Source organism: Natator depressus, chromosome 2 (assembly GCF_965152275.1).
Source record: "Natator depressus isolate rNatDep1 chromosome 2, rNatDep2.hap1, whole genome shotgun sequence".
Taxonomy (NCBI): domain Eukaryota; kingdom Metazoa; phylum Chordata; order Testudines; family Cheloniidae; genus Natator; species Natator depressus.
In genome coordinates this window covers 226,155,205-226,173,275 of record NC_134235.1, presented here as the reverse complement: position 1 = coordinate 226,173,275, position 18,071 = coordinate 226,155,205, and the positions used below count along the sequence as shown (strand labels likewise).

The following is an 18,071-nucleotide window of genomic DNA, read 5'->3' as shown; positions in this document are numbered from 1 at the left end:
TCCTATGGTGAAGGCTTTGCTGACCATTCTGTAGTCATTTTCGTTGCTGGAAGGCTTGTGTTATTCAATGGGTCTTATATTGTGTCCTAAACATGGAGCCAATGTAAAGACATAGGCTCATCCTGATCTCCAAGGACCAGGAATTTCACAGTTGAAAGCCTATGTGCTTGGATGCCCAAGAGTTTCAAGCTGGCTTGAGTCAGCCATAGCATCACCACACTGATCACAAATGTCAAGGTGTGTCTTGAATGGAAAGGTAGTCTGAGATCCTGGAAACCAGAACAATGAAGGCTTTATTGTCTAGCACCAACAGCTGGCAACAAACCTAGCACTGGATCGGGAACATGGACTAACTGTGGGATGTGCTCTCATGTATGTGAGACCACTATGTGTTGGGCCAGCTGAAGCATCCCTATGGCCTTTATAGCCAGTACCAGGTAAAGCACAGTAAAGCAGCTAAGCCTGGAAAAGTCAAAATATTGGTCAGTGAGGTCAGATTCACCAGATATGACTGGGAAGGCACAACTTCCTCCCTACCTGATGATGAAAAAAAGGTATTTCTGCTCACTGCTACCATTTGGGAGTCTCTGAGGAGAGACAACTCCAAAAAGATTCCAACAGTGTGTACAATCTTGACAACAGGAGGTCATCTGTATACAAGGGACAGAGAGGTCAGAACTCCAGCTAGATTCCCCTCCAACCAGCCCAACGAACTCTATTAAAACCTTCTCTTTTCCTATCAGCACCACTTCAGCCTTTGCCATATTGAGCTAGATAATACTGCTGACAAAATTTTTTTAAAAAAGCCTAATCTGATTAGGGGTCTGATTCTATGAAGCACATTGAGGTCATTGGGATTTGAGGATGCTCACTACCCACCAGGAAGCGTTCAGGACTGCAACAGGATTAGACCCTGGGCCAAAAATATAATGAGCTCAAGAACTATAGTATTTTACAGACTGAGACAATTGTCTGCTTAACAATCATCTATATGTACGGGGAATATGAACTAAGATTACTCTTCTTGTATGCTGACTATATGTCTATTTAATTGGCTGCTTCAAAAAAAATCAGTATAATGTGGTAATTGTTTTTGTTTTTAAAATTATCTATTAATTATAACAGCTGCTATTGCCTCTCTAATTTTCCCTGATCTCCAGATGTTTTGCAGCAGGATCCCCATTAAATTGGATAATTTGGACAGTCTCTGCCAGGAACCCACATCCCTTTAGCAAGAATTTACATGAAAAATAATGTGTTTTTAATCATGTTCTGCATGTAAATGAAAATGAGATGAGTACCATTAATGTTCAGACAGTAGTATCTATTACTGGGGCTTCCCCCCCTCCATCCACGGCACTTGGGGAGAAGAAAAACATATTATAGATTTGACAATCATTCCAACAAAACCAGAGCATAAGAGAGCAACCAATCAAAACCCCTTCTCCCTAAATAAAGATGTTTTTAGAAAATGTTTTAAATAAAAGTTTATATATATACTTTTGAAAATGCCATGTTTTATATTCTAAATGACATGCAGAGAAACTTACATCTTCAAAATCATACTGTGGTCCATTTATTATACAAATTTACCACGAAAGTACAGCAAGTCATAAAAAACTCTTCCACCAATGTTTTTATTATATATCCGTGAAGAAAAAGGATTAAGAGATCATTAAAGTTGGGTCTCCTCTGCTATTTACTGCAACTTCTACTTAAATGATACTATTGTTCACACAAAAGCTGGTTTCAAAGCCAAAGAGAGTTTGTGTATCACTTAGGCTACCATTTAAGTAATACAGAAAGTCAGACTTTCAGACACTTTTGAAGCCCTATTTAACTTCTTTTTTAATGCCTACTCCCAAATTCTGCTTTCTTCCCCTTGATTAAGCTTATCAATTTTCCCTGCTTTTTCCCAGTTTCCAGTAGATGCCTTAACCCCTGGATGAAATTCCTTATTGTCCGGCTCTTACCAACACACATTGGGTCTGATGAAAAAAAATCAGAATATACATAATTAGTCATTTCGAAGTGGAAGCCACTTCTTTTTACATAGAAACTTAAACATATTAGACTAATTTTTACACCCACTACTCCAAAGCCTATTTTTACAGCCACTATTACATAGCCTTCAGAGATAAATTAATCTGTGGGAAACGTTGAGCCAAGCAGTACTATGTAATACACAAGTGCAAAGAAGGCTTCTTCCATGTGGGAATTTTCCAGTAAGAATATTTGCTCATTAAGTACTCAACCCTGCTCCCATAGAAGATAATGACAAAATTCCCATTGACTTGTGTCTGAGATCCTGATCCAACAAAGCACTGGAGCATGTGCTTTAACTTTAAAGCTTGTGAGTAGTCCTATTCCCAGGCTTCAAAATGTTCTCACGTCTTGAGATGAAAGATGTAAGCAATATTTTCACGTCAGATTTAGAAGCAACATAAAAGAATAGTAATCCTTCCTTTCTCACATTTTGTCTATTAGAGCTGACTGGATCATTTTTGACTAAATGAAATGTTAAAGCCCAAATGTTTCTCAGAAATATATTGGTTTCAACAAAGTTTTCGTCAGGAGAGTTTTTTGGTTCAGGGCTCTTGAGAGAGAGGAAGACAGAGACAGAGTGAGAGACAGAAAGATATTTTCTCCCCTGATCCAGCATAGCCTGGGGGTTACAGAATTAGCCTGAAATGTGGAAGACCCAGATTTGAATCCCTACTATACCTGATTCATAGAGAGCTAGGATTAAAAAAAACTTCTGTGTTCTCTTATCTTCCTGAATCAAAAAGGTGGTGTTTCACTCTGACAGCAGACATCTTGACACAAGTGTATTTTTTTTAAAAAAGTTCTAAGGGCTTTGTTTACATTCCAACATGGAACAAAAACAAATTTCAAAATCTAGAATGTGGACGCCTCCAGCCAGTTATATTATCTATTTAGTTTGTAAGCTTTTTTGGGACAGAGACTGCATCTCATTATGTATTTGTACAGTCTAGAGTAAGGGGATCCCCATTTTACTTAGAGCCAGTAAGTATTAGTGTAAAACAATTTAATACAAATACATGGAATGCTTTATGAGTGTGGGAGAGAGAAATACGAAGCAAGTTGCCATCTTTGGTTTATTCCATGTAATATCAATTTTAATTTTTTAAAACTTCCTCTTTGTGTTTTGTATATTTATCTCCTTTTATGACATCTCCCATTTCACTCTTGTGATTCCTGTCTAGTTTCATTCTTGCACTTCCTTTTAGAAACAGAACCAAGTGAAAGCTCCAGCTGAAAGATTAGAGTTATGTTTCCACACTAAGAGCACAGGAGAAGATTTAGAACAGTAAGGGCCTGATCCTGTTAGGAGCTGAGTGCATACTGTCAGGTTCTGAGCCTTATCAACTCTGAGTAAGTGCAACAGGACTGCAGAATGGGCAGCACTGCACTGCATTGGACCCGAACAGTGAGAAAAGTGAAGGAAAGTGGAAAAGAAGGGGGGGGGAAGCAGGATTTAAAACTCAATAGATGAAAGTATTAAAATCTGCTAGATCTCATGTCATTGTGAGAAGGAGAGTGTTCTGTATTCTAAAGCAAGACTGCAGCACCATGCTTTTTAATCAGTCATAATCAGTTTTTTTTTAAAGGAATTCACATTAGATACTGCTTATGCTGAAAACGTGATACTTTTACATAGCAGAATTAGAATGTCATCTACGGAAACAGAACAGAAAGAAAATTGTTAAAAGTGTACATGCAACTCAAATAAATATATTCCATATAGTACTGATAGCCAATTATTAAAAGACATATTTTCAAAGTCACCATTTGTGTCCTGTAATACCCTGTTCAAACCCCAAGTAAATTAAATCATAGAATGCTAAAATAAGAAAAGTTACTAAAACTGCCAGTTGGCTTTAGATGTGTATTATACTGCCTGGGATGCAGTCTCATTCAATGTTCCTCTGAGTCTGAGAATAACTTGTAGCATAGGGGCTTTCATCTAGAAATTCCCAATCTGGTCACTCACATAGAATAAGCGAGGAGGAAGTAGTGGTGGTTTGAAAGGCTCTCTGGCTACATCAAGCCTCTGAATCAAAATCAGAGACACTAAAAATACTCCTACATGTAGAGCAAAAGCAGAAGGAAAGAAGGATCGAATCTGACTTCCCAATACAGGAATAAACTGGCTACTTTCACTTTGTGTATACATATGCATACCCCTCCATCAGGCACTCAGACAATACAGCAATAAGGACAATCTAAGACACTGTAGTATCTGTGTGCTTATCAATATTTAATGTATTTATCCTCATAACACCCCATTATCCACATTTTACTGATGGGGAACTGAAACACAGAGAGACTAAATGATTTGCACAAGGTCACACGGGAAGTCTTTGATGGAGCAGGGATGTGGACCCAAGTCTCCCAAGTCCTAGGCTGTAACCACTGGACCATCCTTCCTCTGTGAGTGCCACACAGTTGCGAATTAAGTGCCTAGACAAGGAGACGTCCGTCCTTGCTTTTACATGACTATAAAGCATTAAACTGCACTTCTGCCCCGAAAAGTGACTTTATCAAACTGGCATTGTTGGGATCCACCTCTGTTAATCTCATTAGTAACGCATCAAACTATCTCAGTTTACAAAAGTTTTTGGGTTTTTTTAGGTTTGTTTGTTTCAAACTGTCAGCTCTACTACTTAGCCTGAGATGTGACAGTCAAACTCTGTTCTTTCTGGCTTGTGCACTACCATCAGTAATAAAAATGCTGCAGGACATATCGATTGCCTTCAGTGATGTTGCTCAGGTGTAAGTGAAAACAGAATTTCAATACAATGAGACCTATTTACAGATGTGTCTAAAAAGTCTGAACAGAAATTAGGTTAGAGTAAATTATACCTACTTCCAGCTCCCTAAACTTGCATATCACACTAACTTAGACTCCTTTCAACTTACTCAGTATAACACCCATTCCTAGTAGTCAACTTCCAAAAAAATCTATCATGCTGAAGACCCATTACAACATGATAGTCATTTAACAGTTCAGTCTTGCAGTACAGACAAGATTAACTGTGCTTCCAAACTGCTTCACTCAGACTTTTGCAGAGCTCTAGCCCAGTTCAAGAACACCGTTAAAAAACAGTTCAGCCTCATGAACAGTATGATTAAACTCTTTTTAATAGTTGGGCAGAGATGAAAGTAAGCCGGTGCAGTCTGGTATGCCGGGCCGGACTGGACCAGCTTCCCCAGGCTGGTGATTTAAAGGGCCCAGGGCTCCCTGCAGCAGCTGAAGCCCTGGACCTTTAAATCACCTCCCAAGCTCTGCTGCGGAACCCTGGGGTAGCGGTGGCAGGGCTCCACCGGTGATTTAAAGGGCCCAGGGCTCCCTGCAGCAGCTGAAGCCCTGGACCCTTTAAATCACCTCTCAAGCTCTGCTGCGGAACCCTGGGGTAGTGGTGGCAGGGCTCCACCGGTGATTTAAAGGGCCCGGGGCGCCGCTGCTGTAGCGGTGGCTGGAACCCCGGGCCCTTTAAATCACCCTGAGCCCTGGCGCTCCCAGCCGCTTCTGCAGCTGGGACCTCCGGGGGGGGGGGTGATTTAAAGGCCCCGGGGCCTTTAAATCTTTAAAGTCCCCGCCTCTTCCGGTCGAGGCCATACCCCCGCTCAGGACTCCAGCGTACCGGTAAGTCCTTTAAGTTACTTTCACCCCTGGTGTTGGGATACAACTGTGCTGTTTACTAGACCCCAGACACAGGAGATTTCATTATGTAAAGGGACGAAGGGGAAAAAGAAAAGTTATTGAAGGGGGGAAAAATGCTGGAGAAGATGGGGAAACATTAATTGAAGAAAGAGTACAGAAGAAAAACAAATGAGATTTAGCATGTTAGAATGTTATTGATTTATAGAAATTCTGGTGTCAAAATTTTACAGAAAACAACACAAATATTATTTTGTGTGTACTGTGAGAGCTATGGCCATTAGGTACCATGGTGATGAGCATACGATGGATAGAGAAATCTGATCAGATTAACAGGATTTTTAAAATACAAAGATTTAGAACAGACAGATACATTGTGACTCTGTAGGATGAGGTGAGCTTGGGAGACCTCTCAAAGCTGGTCGAAAAATCCCAATTTTACACAGCATATTTTTTATTTATTCACTTTTTTCCCCTGAGTTTCCTGTGATTCTTTTTGAAAACCAAAAACCAGCAACTGAAACCCTGAAATATTTTTAAGGTAAAAATGTTGTGATTGGGGAGGGGAAATGTTTTCCGTGAACTTTTTGGATGGAAAGGATATTTTTTCATCCAAAATTTTCAAACAGCTCTATTTTTTATAAATGGGAGAAAGTCCAGAAAGAGGACAGGTGAGAAGAGAATCTCTTTGGTTTGATTTTCACAGTGCTGCTGATGGCTTTTTGAATACGTGTGTATACCATGCCTGACTTTCAGGAAGTATATGGGCAAATGTGTGAGTGCAAATTTCTGCATGTGTCAACTCCTAATGCACTGAACCCTCCACCCTCAAGTTATCATATCTATAAAATCTATGGTTGTATCTACAGTTTTTTGACTGCTGAAGCAACACTAAAGATTTATGTACAATAAGACGATATTTTGATGAATGAAGCTTATATTTAAAACATTGTAATAAATATGTCATACATATTCTACATAAAAATTAATATGGTCTTTCTGTGTTTTTAGGTACAAAGCATAGTCATAATTTCTGTCAAACAGGCCTTGGGTCAGGACAATTGATGAGAACATTCACAGACTGCCTCTAGAATAAGAGCAATCAAACAGTATGAAAGAGAAAACTGCAAGTTCTGTTTCTTAGTCTACAAGGAGTTCAGAGGAGGACGGGGAGTATAGTCATTCCCACTGAATATGTGGTGTAAACAAAAGACCCAGTTCCCATTGTTAAATTTACAGAGGGATCAGAAAAAGGGAAAGGGATGACTCTTAAGAAGTAGTTTTGGAGTTCACAGTATGACTGATGCCAGATGAATAAACCATAGACAATCTGATTCATTACATAAACATTGCCAGTTTGTAAACACACACTGCAGGCTATTGATTTAACAGTGAAAAATATATTCCATCTATGCTGGAATATTATGGATTTTGTACTAAGCCTTTTAAGTGACTCCAAGCTAACTAGCACATTTCTCTGTGTTGTAATTTTAACTCTCATTAAGGAGTGTTTATTTAATAGCTCTTGCAGTGGGAATACTAAATGAGTGTGACTTCTTGTAAGCACTATTAAAAGGGACAGACGTTTCAGCCTTGCTAAGCAAAAAAGGTGCCCTGATCCCGTTAGGAATGAGCAAGTCTGGCAGAATGCTGGTCTTCATGTTTTGCTGTTGAGAGACTAAAATTGGAAATAATTTCTCAGAACTAATCTGGGCCCTGAGTTCTATCAAAACATTCAGTGAACTTGAGGACTGAGAGATACTGGATTACCAGAGCCTAAAATTAAAATGTCATAGTGTCCGAGCTTGGATATTGTAGAAATACCCTGCCTGAAACTGCATTTTAGACAATCATCTCGCCTCAGGGGAGAAAGTCCGTACACAGAACAATGACAACGCCATTCCAGTTCCATCCAAATTAAGCATGCAATTCAGAAGATCTGCAATAATGCAGTCTTACAAATTGAGCAAAAGGCAACAAACCAAGGGGAAAAGAGGTACCATTAAGTTCAGGTATTACCATTCTGGAGACCAGTTTATAAAAGAGTTATGCCTCATTGACTTTTTCCTTCTTCTCTTGGGAAACTATGTATTTCCAGGGAGCTTCTCCTCTACTTCCAGAGTTTATATCCCCTTCCCAGTGACTGCTGTATATTGCAATACTCTCTAGAAAAGTGCACCTTGTTTCTCGCTTTTTTGCTTTAGAGGTTCTCACACCTACTTTCCAGTTTAATCTCAAGTCCAGCAAAGTTACTCTATTTAATTCAGGTGCTGATGATGTACACATTCATGTCTGGATTGTTTTTGCAACTGGCCAAATGTGCATTAATGCACAGGGAATAAAGATTTTATTAGGCCAGCTGCTGCACAGAACTTAAGGAACAAAGGTAAGATGTATTGGGAAATCCAGAGGAAGAGATGACTTAGTGGGGTTTCTTTTGCATGTTTGTTTTAAAATATAAACAGATTACTTGTGGGTCTCATGAAACGAGTGAATTTTTAAGTGCAACTTGAATGAATTCAAGATGAAAAAATGTGTGCACAATTTTGATTAATGGTTGCTAAATGATGCTAGTAATTGCTAGGAAATGGCCTTGCTATAATGTCCCAGGATGATGAACAAAATGACAGTATCTTTTATGTTACTGAAGGAGAAAGGCTGCTGCAACACTGTGTCCCATTCTGGAGATCACAATTCAAGAAGGATGTTGAGAGGTTAAGAGAAGAGCCACAAGACTGATTAAAGGATTAGAAAACATGCTTTATAGTGATAAACTAAATAGATCGAGCTGTTTGAGTCTATCAAAGATGGGTAAGGGTTGACCTGATTGCAGTATACGTACAGAAATACATAAGGATGCACCTCAAAGTCAAATTGCAAAATCAAGTCCATATCTGATTTGCTCTTATTTCCTTCTTCCATTCCTAACTTTGTGACTTTTTCCATGTAGTCAGTCCACTACAGGGAACAATTATTTAATAACGGGCTCTTCAATCTAGCAGAGAAAGATATAACACAATCCAATGGCTGGCGGGAAGTTGAACCTAGACAAATTCAGACCGGAAATAATGTGTGGATTTTTAACAGTGAAAATAATTAACCACAGGAACAATTTATGGAGGGGTGGGTGGATTCGCCATCACTGACAATTTTTTAAATCAAGATTGGATGTTTTGCTAAGAGATATGCTCTATGAATTATTTTTGGGAAGTTCTATGGCCTGTGTTATACAGGAGGCCAGACTAGATGATCACAATGGTACCTTCTGGCCTTGGCATCGCTGAACGTCTCTAGAGTATTTATTTCTGTCGTGTGAACAAAAAGATAGAAAACTATAAATCTTAACACCCATGAGATAAAATGGTCTACATTTCAGCAAAAAGTAGATGTTACCACTCATGCAAATAACAATGTCTTCGTTGCATATGATAATTTAAAAGTCGCCTATGATGGAACAGATATTTAGAGATTATTTTGGATTAATGAAAAAGTCACATATATTGGCTGATTTGTCTTCTAATTTTAAAATGCACCCATTACAGCTGCCTCTGGTTATATATTCCATTTTAAAAGGATATAACAATTATTACATAAACTCACCCCATAATAAACAAAAACCAAGTTCTAGAGCCTTTACTCAAAGCTTAATAAAGAAAAGTTCCTACTGACTTCAAGCATATAAATATACTGCGCCTTTACATGCAAAAGCCTGAGTAAACAGATTTGCTTTGCACTATGCCCTTAATGTTAACAAGCTCTGGGCTTGATTCTTCTCTAATGGGGTTGTAAATCAAGAGTAACTCCACTGAAGACAGATTTACAGTGGTATAAAATTGATGTGAATGAAAGGTGATTTCTTTACCCATAAGTATACTTTAAGTTTTCCCTAAATTTTACACTTGGCTGTTAAAAATACACCCATCAGCATTCTGTCATCTCAACACTGAAAATACATTTTCTGATGTTAGCTTCTAGGATTGGGGTTTTCACAGGCCTGCATCTTTACACAGGTTTTAACACAGCAATAAGGATGCATCTCAAAGTCAAATTGCAAAACCAAATCCATATCTGGTTTGCTTTTACCTCCTTGTTTCACTCCCAACTTTGTGCCTTTTTCCATGTAGTCTGTCCACTATATGTAGAACAGGTTCTCAATCCCAGCATGCCAGAGGCCCTCAACCTTCAAATCCCTGTCAGAGATTCACTTCTTCCACTAGGCCCCCAAACAAAATGTTTTACATGGCCCTTTATGAAGGCCTCAGCATCCTCTGAGAAAGAGAGTCCACAGCAGCTGCTTTAGTGGCTGCCAGCAGCACCAGGATAGGTAAGCCCTGCCCACACTTGCAGAGCCAAGATTTAGGGGGCAAATAGCCCTAGTTGTTTCCACTCATTCCTTATGTTCAAGGCACTCAGTGACCTTGTCCCAGAATTCAGAAAGCTCTGGGATGAGAACCAACCTACCACAAAAGTAAAAGTTTGTCCATGCAGGCAACTGAGCCTTCTTGGGGGCCAGTCCAAGACTGTGGAACAAACTTCCACAGGACCTAAGAACCACCACAAACCTCACCACCTTTTGTTCCAAATACAATGTGCATGTCTTTGGCCTTGTCTTCACTAATATAAATACATTATACGTGCACAGTATTGTAGTCTATAAAACAAAATTAACACCATGCTGCACACAAAATTCTCCTCCTGGGGAGAGGATGAGAGAAAGAGTGAACTGCATATGACAGATACTAGTCCCATCATTTAAGGTACCAAGTGGAAGGTGCTCAGGTACTACAGTGATGAGGGAGGTGTAGGAATCTGAATGGAACAGAACAGAATATGCGGTAGGCAGACAAGAGGAGGAGACAAATTGTTTGAGGGAGTTGTGGTAAAATATATCACTTAAAAACACCCAAACTAATAATGCTAGATAGGTGCGTAGGGGCAAAACAACAAAATACTACAGAACTAAGAAGCAGGGAGTCAAGAGACACTTGTCAGAGGATGGAGGAGGATGGGAGTAACTGGTAAGGGAGCACACAGGGCTACAGTTTGATAGGGAAGTATTTTAGAAACCAGGCACCAGTTTCTCAGCCTGTTTAAATTGTTCTTTAGAACTCTATGGAGCCAGGGGCGCTGGAACAATTTTTGTAGTGAGGGTGCCGAAAGCCACTAAACAAAACTGTAAACCCTGTGTATGATGGAAACCACTTCAAGCCAGGGGGTGCTGCTGCACCCCCAACCCACACCTTTATGGAGCTACACCAATTTAAACCAACCGAGGATCTAGCCTCAATTGCTCAAATGATTCAGAGCCATTGAATTTGCACATAGTATCCTATCTAACTATGATCTTATCACGGTTATCCTCGACCTCTCCTCACCACTTCCCTCTTAGTGCACTTTATATCTTTGTCTTGACTTCAGCACTGATCCTGCTGTGATTAGACCCACAGAAGTCATGTGCTTAAAGTGAAGTATGTGTGTAAGTGTCTGCAGGATGGGGATCTGTTCTTGTGGGCAGGGACCCCGATTACCTGTGTGTTTGTACAGCACCTAGCACAATGATTGAGTGGTGCCTTGGAGTACCACCATAACAGAAACAATATGAAAATGATCAGGTTAATAATTGTTTAAAAAAATACTTGTAAAGTGATTCCTTCCTATGGGTCTCCCAGTGCATTTTAGCGTTATATCTGTCTAGATTGTGGCTCTTGGTAGCAGGAACTTTCTTGATATGTTGGTCTTGCACAGCACACTGTCAGAGTTAAACAAACAGTAATAAATGATAAATGATAATAATAATAATAATAATATTCCAATAGGACTGCAATCACAAGAAGTCAGAGCATCAGTGGAGTATGGTCTTTGGATATAGGCTTTGAATGCTTTCAAGGAGAAAGCCTGAGGAATACTGAACAGGAGAGCCCTTGCAGAGTCATTCATTCACATCTTCGATTCTACTACTGAAAATAACATAATTTGAAATCAGTTTGGGGAAAATAACATATGCAATAACCTATATACATATGTACAGCTGAACTACTTAAAGTGAAAACACAGCAGGGAGGTAAATGTTTTTACATAACTGCAAGATCACATACGAAACTGCTACTTTTCAAGAATCTCCAGTTTCCACTGTACACTAATTACAAGATCTCTCCCTCCTTATGGGATTAAATAACATAGAACTACCTAAATTATATAACCTAGACTAGACTGTAGTATGTGATATCATTGTTTTATTTACATAAACATCACTTTGCCCATCCCCATGTAACTGGAGAAGGTGTGTGGGAATTTTCAGATGCCAAACAATGCAATTTAAATGCTTCGCTCTCTCATTTTAAATCATGATAAAAGATAGATGCAGTGACAAGACATCAGGACCCAAAAAGGCACTCTGTATAAAAGATTTAAATACAAATGTGGGAGTCCAATGAAAAGTGATTGCACCTTGATTATTATTTTTTATTTAATATTAAAAGTCTACTGAACTTCATATAATAAACTAAAAAGGGACAAATGTATATTCTTTATAATGTTTACAGAGCTATACTGATGATTCAGTTCTCTATGATTGAAAGGGACATGGGGAAAATCACTAAGGGTATATCTACATAGCTGTTAAATACCCACAGCTGGCCCATCTCCGGTGACTCGGGTTCACAGGGTTCGGGCTGTGGGGCTAAAAAGTTGTGGTGTAGACGTTTGGGCTCAGGCTGGGGCCCAGGCTCTGGGATCCTCACCTCCTTTGGGGTTCCAGAGCTCAGGTCCAGCCTGAGCCCAAATGTCTACACCGCAATTTTATGGCCCTGCATCCTGAGCCCCACAAACCCTAGTCAGCTGACCCGGTCCAGCTGTGGGTTTTCAATTTCTGAGTAGACATACCATGAGACACAAAATATGGCCTATTTTCCCACAATTACGCTTTTGCAAATTCCATCTACTGTAAATCTTTGCTTATTCCCCTCCACAAACATACAGAAAAAGTGTTTCATCTGTTTTTTTAACCCTTTTCTAAGTGAGATTGGTGCACATATATAGTGATTGGCTAACGTTGGTAGAGACTTACAGCCATTTTTTTATTCACTGCACAGGCACAGCATGGACAAAAACAGATTGTTTGCAAATGTTCCCCAACCCTTCCCTGAGGATGAAAGCTCTTCAGCTTCCATGCCAATTTTAAGGAATGCTGCTGAGACAGCCCAGGAGGCTGCTAGCTGTGATTTACAAATTCAGCCAAATAGCTAAACCCCTTTCTTGCATTATAGCCCTGACCTTGCACCATTAATCGGGAGCTTTGCCATTGACTTGAGGAAGCACAGGATCAAACCCTATTTGGCCAGCTTCACATTTAATCCACAGTAAGCACTTCTCGGTGCTTTTAATGCATAGTAGCATCTAGGTGCTGACATCATAATACAGGTCCCCTGCAATCATTCTCACGAGCAATTTTGTTAAATCAAATGATCTACCATTTCTGTTAATAGCTTAAGGCCAAAATCATCCCTTAAATTCCCACTTCCTTTGTTTACAGCAGGTTAGGTGTTTCATGTATGTGTGCTGGGTGTGATGCTGTATGATTGAAGATCACCATTTGTTGCTACCATTGTTATACAATTGCAACAAATCTTATACAAATTGTATCATGGAAGGTGTCAATGGAAAAGTTAAAATCTGTCAAGTAAGATTATCCTTGTTAAATCCATGTATCATCACTGTATCTGAAGTTATGAATATTGGCCCTGTATTTGTACCTCAAATGTGTTTGTATTCAAGGTGACACCAAAAAGGTAGTTTACATCCAGTCTCACCAGCCCATTGTGAATGGACTATTCAAGCTTGATGGGCCATTAAGAAGAATCAACTCTCCAGATGGCTCTTCCTGAGGACACCTCAGACTGCAAGGAGCCAATGGCAACCCCCATGATTCAGCAAAACACGCAGGGGCATGTGACACGGACATGTGACCTCAGACTCCATCTTTGTCAGTAACTTTCCATACACAGGGCCTGTGGGCTTTGTTTGGGACAGTAAATTTCCATGTACATGGTGGAAGATATAAAAGATACCTGAGACACCTCCAATTTCCTCATTCCTGCTCCACTTCTCTGGACTGTGGATTTACAACTAAAAGGAGTATTTTGAACTATAGACTGAGGACCTTCCAATCTTTTGGAAGTTACCAGAGAGATTTTTGCAAGCCAGCAGCCTGTTACATCATTACTATGGATCCTGGACTCTGAACACTGAAAATCACTTGTATCCACATGATTCCTTAACCATTCAATAATGCTCTTCTTTTCTTTTATAAATAAATGTTTAGTTAGGTCACTAAGGATTGGCTGACAGTGTGATAGTTGGGTAAGATCTGAGATACATATTGACCTCAAGCTAAGTGTCTGATCTCTTGGGATTGGTAGAACCTCACATATGGTAAATGAGGTTTTCAGTAACCTCTCACTAAATTGGACCAATTTGTCTGGATGGGTAGAGGAAACTGTGTTTCGCTTCTTGCTAACCAGTGCGGTACTACAGAAGTTCTTTTGATACTGGTTTGGTGAATCTAATTATAGCATAAACCACCAGTTTTGGAGGATTGTCTGCCCAGTTTCGTGCAGTCTTCCCTAAGTGTGGTATTCTCAGTGTGGTTCATCCCAGGCACCCAGTCACACTGGTTAATAACACAAGAGGACTCCATGCTTATAAAACTAAAATTGGCTTTTTATTAAGAGAACTCTTTACAGAGACACTGAACCTGAAGCTACCATTCAAGCCATGTGGACACAGACTAATCTTCTGATGCCTCCTCCAAAGATTTCCCCGCTGCAACATGTACTCCTCCCTGCCAGGTCCATGCAGGTTGCTACCAGAGGTTGCCTCATGTGGTGTAGCAATACAGTGATAAGTGCTTTATGAATGCAGCAAGATGAAATTATTATTGACACTGGCTTGAACAACAGACAGTTTCAAGGGAAGAAACAGTACTGTGTTTCATAAATTGCCATTATTTGATATGTGGCAGGCACAATTCTCCATAGCTAAAGTTGATGGAGCAGGAGCAGAGAAATTTTTTGGCAGAGATTATATTCTACAAGCAACCCTGTCACTGATGGATTCTTTCAATGATCAAATCAAAGAGTAGGGATGTATCGATTGTACACAGTATATTCGTGAGGAGCGATTTCAGTTACTCTTATTAGCCCTTCCCTTTCCAACTGCCTGCTGCACAAGCCAATGTTACAAGCATATTTTTCTATATGCATTTATCCATGGTTTGTGTCACAATGGTTCTGCACCTCAGTGCTGCACATGGATTACACCCCAGTATGGCTGGGGGACATTGATAAACCTTGAAAGTTGTGATGTAATGTGGTTTTATTGGGTATACAGAGGACATGAAAAATTATTAGATGCTTCACAAAAAAGTTCAGATGGAGCTATTTTAATAGCTTTAATTTCAAGCAGTCCATTCAAAATTTTCAGAACAAATTCTGGTTTTGAACGAGACTTACCTATAAAAAGTGCAAGTCTGAGGATTTCTCTCTCTATGCAGTCAAAAGGGAGAGATAAATAAACCTGAACAGTCAACAGGCTATGACCATACGCCACAACAGAACAGAACCCTAGCCCCATAGTTCCAAAACCACAATCTCCTAACACTGTAGCCAAAGGAAAACCTCAGTAAATTACAGAAGGAAGTTTTCTTCCTTCTAAGCTGCAATCAGACAATGAAGTGCATCATGCTCTCAAATATGTAGTGCTGTATCCTGCTCCTACTGAAATCAGTGATATAAAATTGTTCATAACTTTGCTCAAATGCTGCTTATTTTCTTGAAATATAGGCAGCACGTTAGCTTTCACTCTGTGAAAAGAATGAAGTGGCAGTAACAAGTTATTTTTGAGATAGAGGTAGACAAAGAACCATTAGACAGCAGTCAAAATTTCAGCTTCACAGGTTAAGGCCAGACGGGACTAGTGTGATCATCAAATCTGACCTCCTGCAGAACACAGGCCATAGAATTTCTCCTGGTTATTCCTGCAACAAGCCCATTACTTCCCATTGAGCTATACTATATCTTTCAGAAAGCCATCCAATCTTGCTTTACAGTCTTCAAGTGACAGAATCTACCAAATGCCTAGGTAAGTTGTCCCAGTGTTTAAATAACCCTCACTGTTAAAATTGTGGCTTATTTTCAGTCTGAATTTGTCTAGCTTCAACTTCCAGCCATTGGATCTTATTATGTCTTTTTGTCTGTTACATTAAAGAGCTCTCTACTATCAGAAATCTTCTCCCCATGTAGGTATTTTTTGATCATGGATAAGTTAAAAAGATTGTGCTTATTTGTTTCTCTCTGTTAAGCAGGATTTCCAGACCTCAAATCATTTTTGTAGCTCTTTTTTCAACCTTTTCCAGTTTACCAATATCCTTTCTGAAGTACGGACACCAGAACTGGGCACAGTACTGGTGTCACTAATACCTACTACAAAGGAAATACTACACCCCTACTTTCACTGAATAGTCCCCAGCTCATGCATCCAAGGATTGCAGAGCTCTTTTAGCCATAGCATTGCACTTGGAGCTCATGTTCAGATTATTATACACCATGACCCCTAAAGTCATTGCTTTCCAAAATACACTCCCCCATTCTGTAAGAGTGACTAAAAAGCATATTATTAAAATTATTACTGTTTCCTTTTAAAGGATATTTTACTAGTAGTAGCATGAGACCTCCAGCATGTATCCTCTATAACTATGAATTTTTCTTTGTATACATTAAAATATTATCCCTGACTTGAAACACATATTAACACCTGCCACTCAAATGGTTTTGCCAATTTTGTTCAAAAATTGCAGAAATATTCTCCTTCACCTTCAGGGTAAGCATGACAATTTTCAGGCCTAGTTATTTTTCCAAAAGTTGCAGGGGACCCAAAATAGGGCTTTATACTGGAAGCTGATTGCAGCCTTAGGTATGGAGAGATTACTGACTATTTATAATAAAGATTTGTCACATCGAACAGAAAATAAATGAGAAAGTCAGAGCTTGAATATTTTAATGTATAATCCAGTTGCAATATAGGAGTTCAGTTTAAATGCAGTAATTTTGCACAGATACATTCCTTACTGGAATGGTATAAAAATGTTATAAAACAAGAAGAAGGGCAGCTGTTATCACGAGAACCATAGAAAAAAGGCCAGCCAGCGGATGAGATGTTGTACATGGGAAATACTATTTCTGCACAATCTCTTTTCACGGTTATTGTCCGGAAACTGTGTTGTCACAAATATTGCTGTATGGTCTTACAAACCTTATTTCTGTACTAGCCTGCTTAGCTTGCACATGTACGTTTTTTAAACAGTTTTGTACTCATGACTAACATGCATTTGTAAAGATGGGATCTGAGGAAATTATGTGGATTTAGGTTTAGAACTTTCTCCATTCTAGCAGATGAATATGACTGGGACATGTATCCACCTCTAGCTAACAATGCTTTCTGGCTTCTCCATTAGTCTTAATTTGCCTTTTCTTTTTTGTAGTAGATACAATGTACTGGTATATTTAGGTTAAATCACTACAGAGACTTTATTCATATATAGACTGCAGCGCTGCCACAGCTTATTCCACTGTAGCAGCTTTCCATAGACCTAGAAGGCTTAATATTGTAAGGATTAGGAATTGTGTAATTTTAAATCACATGAGCACTTGGGCCTTGCAAAAATCTGTGCTTGTCACAGCAAAAACCTCCATAGAATGTTCGCTAAGTCAATCCTCCACGCCAGCCCTCCTGAAATCCTGTATAAGCACGACTAGTGAGATGCGACTGACAAATGCAGTCATATCAAAAACAAGGTAACTGCTTTCCATAGTGATGAAGGTCTGTACCAATCCCTCACGACAGATGATAAAACAGACCTGAGTCTTCAAATACCTACAATAGAATCCCACCAACTTCGGTCATGCTACTCCCTGAGAAAGCAAAGAGGGACTTCACCCCTGGCAACAGTAAGAAAACCAAAACTGGTAATTTAATTGGTTCAATGTAGCTGCTGAGATTCTGTGTATCTGGGATTATATATTATAAACTAAGTGCATGTTGATCACAACTGTATACAACTTGCGATACCTGAAATAATAGAGGCTGTGAATCTCTTTACTGAATTATGTAGCAAAATTACAATCAACCATTCAACAACACTGCTTGTTTACTGTTTCTATTAACCTTGTATTAACTACAGAGGATTCATTGTGAGGACTTCAAATGCTTGTAGCACTGACACTACCAACAAAGGACCAGAAAGTGTGTAGGACAGAAAGTCCTGGAAGCCTCTCCTCCCGATGTTCAAGAATAACCACCACCAAAGTGCATTAATCAGAATTGTATTTGG

The 18,071-nt window shown here is 39.3% G+C and overlaps 1 protein-coding gene across 3 annotated transcripts in view; it reads right to left on the bottom strand.

The window, feature by feature from the left end:
- PLXDC2 (plexin domain containing 2) overlaps positions 1–18,071 on the bottom strand; it is a 402,203-nt gene that overhangs the window by 281,694 nt on the left and 102,438 nt on the right. The window contains exon 1 of one of the 3 annotated variants that reach the window (XM_074946056.1): positions 11,323–11,436. The exons of the other annotated variants lie outside the window; for them this stretch is intronic. The gene's annotated coding sequence lies outside the window, so the exon portion shown is untranslated. Of the gene's footprint in view, positions 1–11,322; positions 11,437–18,071 lie in introns of those variants that run through there. 3 annotated transcript variants of the gene reach the window in all.